The following is a 7,577-nucleotide window of genomic DNA, read 5'->3' on the forward strand; positions in this document are numbered from 1 at the left end:
TGAACCGTCGACCTTGCAAGACCTTTAATGATGGACTCTCACGGGTCACTCTTCTCTCATGAAGCAAAGGGTAAGCATATGAGTGTAAGAGAGAAAGAAATATAGTCGCTCACCTAAACTACGACCCACATAAACATGCTTGCAGCTAAAATGATAGACAATTCTAGCTACCATACATACATTCCAACCAAACAAGGTCAGTCACAGCCGAGGGCTTACAAAAATAAGGTTTAGTGCGGCAATGGGTAAGAAACGGCAAAACATTTTTTGGAAATGTGAGGGTATAGGCGGCTAAGCTAGTACCTAAACAGAACCAAATGGGACATATCCATTTCTTAATCATCTCAAAATTAAGCACAAGTGCCCTTGAATTGGCACAAATACTCACTAACCAAATCAACAACTCCTCAATAGATATAAATAAAGCATAGGAGTGAAACCGTCAACAAGCAAACATTTTCTTTTTTCTCATTTTCCACGGTTTTTTCTTTCTTCCTTTTTTTTCGTTTCTTTTCTTCATGTTTTTTCATTTTTTTTTTCTTTTTCAACTTCTTTTTTTTCCTCAACACATCCTCCTTCTCCATAAATTACCAACTCCAAGACAATACAAAATAAAACAAACTCGCATCAACAGACGAAATACCGCAAAGACATACACTAAACTAGCTTGACAAGGCAGGCTAAATTTGGATGTAGTTAAGGGTCAAAAGGAAAATTTGGCTAATAGTGGAGTTTATAGGTAAAAATGAAAGAAAGGGGAATGTAGGCACCTCCCTGCATGTGACACCAACCACTAACCCGAATGTATGTAGGCAAAAAGCAATTGAATTTCATATACATGCAAATTAATGAACATGTTATGCAAGGAGTAACTACTCACAATCCTACATGAAACTGGTCATAAATGACACCAGTTTATTAGGCTCTAAATCTTAGAAATTATAAGTAGTTTGCCAAAATTTTAGGTCAAGTCTATTTGTTCAGCTATATTTTAACATTAACTCGTAGATATGCAGAAGACAAAGCTAAAGAGATAACAGTTTTTTTTTTTTTTTTTTTTTTTGCAAGGCTTAAGGAAAAGGAGAAATTATAGTGCAATGTCATCATTGAAATCTACCGTTCCGACTCAACCTATATGCTAAAATAAACGTGAAATTTTTGAATTTTATGAAATTTTCTAATTTTTATGGGATTTTTGAATTTTTATAGAAATAAACAACAATGCATACAGAAATTAAACGTGATAACATAAATGCATTATAAACATAAATGCAGACACAGATATGGATGTATAACCTCCCCAAACCAAATTGTACAATGCCCTCATTGTACTCAAAAATAAGGAAAGGAAATGCAAACTAAAAAGGAGAGAGTGAGATGCGGAAAACTCACAAGAATACGCGAAATAGGGACCTCCCCAAACCAACCAGCAACATGGGAGGTCGCCAACAGCTCCGTAGCAGCGTCATTTGGAAGCGAATCCAAACAAAAGCACTCGATCGAAAGGACCCAATGATCGATCGAGTGACCTTCGCACCTAAGCAGTTCGATCGAAAAAGTAGGGCTCTCGATCAAAAGATCGTCTTTTGCAGGCACTCGATCGAAAGGAGCAGATGTTCGAGCAAGTGAAATCAGCAGCAAAAGGGTTCGATCGAGTATAAAAAGTACTCGATCGAGCCATCCACGTTAGATTCCTGCAAAGATACAATAAACAGCCCATGGAGCCAACAAAACAAACTAATTGTTCCTGTCTATGGTTTAAAAACCAATTATTACATACGCAACGGAAACTTAAAAGTAAATCAACTAAAAATTTAAACTCCGGGTTGCCTCCCGGACAGCGCTAGTTTTAGACAGGTCCCAGCTCGACCTTCTTTTCTTCATCCAGCCATTTCAATTAAGCCTAGTCAAAACAGCTCAAAGCACGAAGCAGCTAATCAAATAACTGCGCATGTGCTACACAAAACTATAAGTAGCACCATAATATAACAATAACGTAGGAAATTAAAATGTACAATCGGTTAAGCCTAACGAATTTCCTATGACAACTCCCAAAATTATCCACAAAATAATTCTGCCCTCCAGCTATGGGCGGAATATAAAAGCTCAAATTAACCATAGGTGAAGAATAAGGGAGCTCGGGAGCAATTAAAAATAATCTAAGGTACCGTTTTAACTTGACGAATTTTTGATGACAAGAATGGTGAAAAATTATTAACTTATTTGTCCATCAGGGAGGGGGTCGAGCATCAAAAGAAAAAGTAGGAGTCATATGAGATAGCGTACTATTAATACCAACAATAATGAAATTATCGAAAACTACCTCAGGTGGGTTGCTCCCAACGTCGGAATCATTGACAAAAGGGTATAATACCTCTTCCGTGCAAGGAACAATCACTGACTCACCTGTCTTCTCGTTACCCTCCTTTGTGGGTTCTATCCCGTAAATCGCAGCCTCCAAGGCATCCAGCTCGGCTTTGAAAATGGGGGATTCACCACAACCATTGTCTTCGTCCATATCGTCATCCAAAATGGACCAAAGTGACGTCTCATTACTCTCCGTGGCCAAAGTGGTCGATCGAGTAAATATAGCACTCAATCGAAAGCTTTCCTCTTGATTATTACTCGATCGAACAATATGATCAGCTCGATCGAGGTCTTCCTCATAACAGTTGTTCGATCGAGTGGTAGATGCTGTTCGATCGAACACTTCCTCAGATATTTCACTCGATCGAACACTATAACCAGTTCGATCGAGTGTTTGTTGCTGTACAGTGCAAAAATATTTGAGTAATATGTCGTTTTCAGATAGACCTTCATATTCCGAGTCATATAAATTATCAGTTTTGATAGGCAACTCGGGTCCTTTATGGGAAAGACCACTCTCGGTGTAGGTAACATATGCCTTCTCTACGTGCCTAAAGTTCGTCTCAGTAGCTAAATGAGCTATTTGAGACTCCAGCTCATTGAATTGAGCTTCCGTATATCTATCATCTTCTTGCAATTGGAGTGCAAGTGCCTTCACCAAAGATTTCAGTTCAACAATCTGTTCCTTCTGTTTATCAAGAGGAGGAGCTTGTTGTTGCGGTGGCCAAACGGATGGGGGCTTTTGATAGCCTCGTTATTGAAACGGATGTGGTGGCACATATGTAACAGAATGACTATCTTGTCTATGCTGCCTAAACGCATAGACTTCGTCGCGCCAAATTTTCACACGGTCATTTCCCGCTAGACAGGTGACAGCATTGTGCTCCGCAGCACCACATCTCTCACAGTAAACCACCTGCTGCGCCATTGGATGGAACATACATGGAAGATCAAAGGTACTCAAGCCTTCCCTTTCATGATCTTTTACCTAGAACTGCCTAGGTAGGACCTGTAGGGCCTATCAAAACAACACTAGAGAAAAAGATGAGAACTGCCTCAAGGAATAAATCCCTTGAGGCTAAAAACAGACAAAATTAGACAAGTAAATAAAATAGTTTCCTCCCCGGCAACGGCGCCAAAATTTGATACCGTCGTTATAGTACCAAAAATAAATACATAAGTACAACTAACAGAAGTCAGCGGTAAGTAGGGTCGATCTCCACAGGGAGGCGGTCACTATCTACTTGTCTATTCGGTCTGTCTAAGGTCATAGTTGGGGGTTTGATTTGTTTAATCTAAACTAAATAAGATTAAAGCGAGAGAAGATAGCAAGAGAGATTATCAAGAGAGAGAGAGAAAACTAGGATTGTCGGATCATCAATGAATGTCAGATAGTGCAGCTATGGTCACAGATCGGTCGCGTGTAACAGTCTAAGGGGCAACGAATATCTCCTTCCGGTCTCAATTCGCCCTAAAACACTATTAGCTTAGCTTCCGCCCTCACTAAAGTATCCCAATATTCACTGCAGGTCTCACCCTTTCTAACCTTCCGGTCTAGGTCAAGGCTTACCAAGATTAATTAGCTAAGTGCATTGATTCGAACAGCTAGTTACAGTTAATTGCAGTGATTAACAACAAAGACATGATAACAACAAAAGATCTGTAAACCTAATTAGCAACTAACAATAATTCATTGAATCCCCTAAATCCTAGTGGGAGAATTAGCTAAACATAACAAAGAGTAAAACGATAGAGAAATATAGAGTAATATTAAGCATAATAAAAAGATGAAGGGAAGAGAAATTAATACTGGAATACAGGAGAAGGAGAAATTACAAGTTCATATCCAGAAAAAAGGAACAAAGTAACGTCTGACAGCAAGTAAAGGAAAAGTAATGTATGAAGTCATACAAAAACCTCATGTCGTCTTTCCTATTTATAGGAAAGACAATTATTAAACCTAGAATACGAAATTAAACTAAAAAGCTCGAGCCCATTAGCGAGTTACACGATCGAACAGTTTAGAACTGCTCGATCGAACACATTCATGGCAAAACCTCTCGATCGAGTAACTCTAAATATGCACATCTCGATCGAACAGAAAATTCCATTCGATCGAGGACTTCTTCTCTTAAAACCACTCGATCGATCAGAAAATCATTCGATCGAGGACTTGTCACTACACCAGCTCGTTTTCTTCACTTGGTTTGCTTCCGAGACACGTTCACGCATCCTAAGACAGTAGTATTTCTGCTCCAAATCCACTAGTCCTCTAAATGCAAGCAAAGCGGACTATAAAAGGCTTGATTCCGCTACTTTCAGGTCCATTCCTGCAAATAAAGCAAAACAAACCAAAGTAGAATATTCGGGGCATTTCGTAGCATAGAACCACAAGAATCGCATAGAAATACGTGCATAGGAGACTTAAAAAGTATAAATAAAATGCACGTATCAGGGTTTTTGAAAGTTTGAAAATGATGCGGAAGGACTTATGATCACAAAACACATAAGCACTCACAGTTCAGTATATTATCCATAATGCTGACACGGGTTTTGGCTTAATAAGGGTGGTTACACACCAAGCGATCAATCCCCGATTTTCGAGAGGGATACCAATCCAAACAAAATGTGTAAGGAGGGTGCCCTAGCCTCATGCACGAAGGAAATGAAAGCTCTTTGAAGAAACAGAAATGTGTAACGTCAACGGCATGCTTGACTCAATCGGGATTCGAAACGCGGGGATGAGAAAACTCACGCTGACGGGACGAGACAATTGGTCGATAAAGGTTAGGTTGTGGGCTCGGACAAGGAACCCGATTTATGACCGTAATATCAATTAATGCACTTTAACCACGACCTTGTTCGAGTTTCACCTCTAAGGATCACAAAGACACAAATGTCCTAGTTTTCCCCAGCGGAGTCGCCAATCTCTGGACATGGGCCACATGCCGATCTGCGGGCATGTGCCGCCTACCGGTTTCCTCAAGACTAGTGCCAAAAATGTCCCAAACTCGCTTCAAAAATCGCTCTTCAAAGCGCTTCAAAAACGGGTTTAAAAACCGCTTTAAAAACTCGAAACTTTGAATTAAATAAAACGATCAATAAAAACCGTCACAAAAACACATTTTTTATTTTCCTAATCTAAGTAAACAAATTTCGAATTAAAATTCGAAATAAAACTTTCAAAACAATTTATAACAATAAATCGTAAATAAAATCTTGAAACTCGAATTAAATTCAAATGGAATGAAATAAATTCCATTTATTTCAAAAATCATTAAAACGTAAATAAATGAAATAAAAACTTTTATTTCATAAATTTTCAAACTAAAATGCAAAGAAACAAATAACTAATTATTTCAAAACATTCAAAATGTCAATTTAAATAACTATTTAAATTAACTAAAACCGTTGTCGTAACCTTGCTTGACATCCATGTGACGTATCAATATCACGAGAACGTCACTTGAGAATACATGTGTCCTATCATCATGAGGAGTGGCTGCGGCTGTGGACCTGAAATGGATAGGCCAGGCACGGGGTGTAGAGCCGTGGACCTTGGAATGGATAGGACATGGAGGGCATGGTGTTCGGAGTTGGCCCTTGACCTGGTGTGGCTAGTCCACATGGTGTGGTTGAGCTTGGACTGTGAGCCTTGGCAACAGACTACTTGTGATTCATTTTTGAGACAGTGGCATTGAGAAATCTTGTGAGCTGTATTGTTACTTTATATTATTCTCATGTTGTTCCGTTTATTTAATATAAGATCATAGGTTGACTTGTGTGTGTCCATGTGTCCTTTAATTTCTGTTTCCGTCATGGGAGCAGTTAATAACAGGAGCTTGTTTAGCTGGGAAGGAAGTTGGGCGTGGAACCTGGAGGAACTTAGGCGTCTAGCTCATTCAGTATATACTTTATCATTTCCGCAAGTGTTGTAATTTATATTAAGTTAGATGTTCAGTACAGTTGTAATAAAACCATTTAAAGTGATATTTTAATATAGTACTTTGGATTTGTTATCTTTGTAATCACTGCCTCAGGAAACTGAAATGGTAACAGTCTTCTTTATCTAGGAATATCTTATTAAAGGCTCTACATAAATGGGGGTGTTACACCCACAATACCCTTCCACCGTTGACCCGAACCTTCGTGTAGCTGAGCTAAACTACTAGATGTGTAATACTCGTCCTTTTAGGGACCCGTTGACCATCGTTGACTGACCTTAGACACCTGTCTAGACCTTCGGAAAACTTACGAGTTAATCTTGTGACGTAGTAACCCTTTGAGTTCAGGAGGCTCGATCTAGCGGAGGCTACTCGATCGAGTAGCTCAGTCACTCGATCGAGTAGAGGCTGATATGGCTAAAGTCGTATCACCAAATCAAAATAAAACTATCTCAAAACTAACAAGAATAGCTAGTGGTAAGACAGGTATCGAATCCACAGGTAGGCGGTAATAGTAGTCTGTAAATATTTATATCGTCTGAGGGTAACCGTTTTCTTGGGGTTTGTTTTGTTTGTTATCTAACCAACTAATTGCGAGTAATTAAAAAGGGTTTAAAACAATGATATTGAAAGTCTAGGATTTCCGGTTCACTAGGTCAATTATATGGGGTCTCTTAATCAATTGCTAGATCTATCAAGTTATCTAAGGTCACAAGATCGGTTGATTCTATTTGTGACCTTTAGATCGATTCTAACATGCGATCGCTATAATTATATACAATCTATTTGATTATCGCAGCCTATATTAATTCTAACCCTGCCGGTGAAAGCATTAATTCGCTGCACTAATTAACAACTCGGGCCTAAGTTAATTAACTAGAATAAGAACAATTATCAAACAACAACTTATATGATTTCTTTAGCAATTAATCAATTTCCCCTTTCTAATTAACCTAGATCCCCTTCATCCTAGATGAGGAATTTAGCTACTCATGACTAAAGCAATAACAACAATAATGATAATTGAAAACATGATTGAAAACAGGAAATAAGAAAAATAATTGAATAACATAAACTTGAATGAATAATTATTGAAGAAAGATTAGTACCGTAGCAACAAGGAAGGATTAAACTAGAGAGTATTCAGCCGTTCTAAGCAAAAATAAAGCATAACCTAATAATCCCGTACGAGTTTCTAATTTATAATACAAAATAACTGTTGTAGGAAAATCCGGAAATAAATCTGCCAGAGAGGTTCCTCGATCG

The sequence above is a fragment of the Silene latifolia genome, chromosome 9 (genome assembly GCF_048544455.1).
Source record: "Silene latifolia isolate original U9 population chromosome 9, ASM4854445v1, whole genome shotgun sequence".
Lineage (NCBI taxonomy): Eukaryota > Viridiplantae > Streptophyta > Magnoliopsida > Caryophyllales > Caryophyllaceae > Silene > Silene latifolia.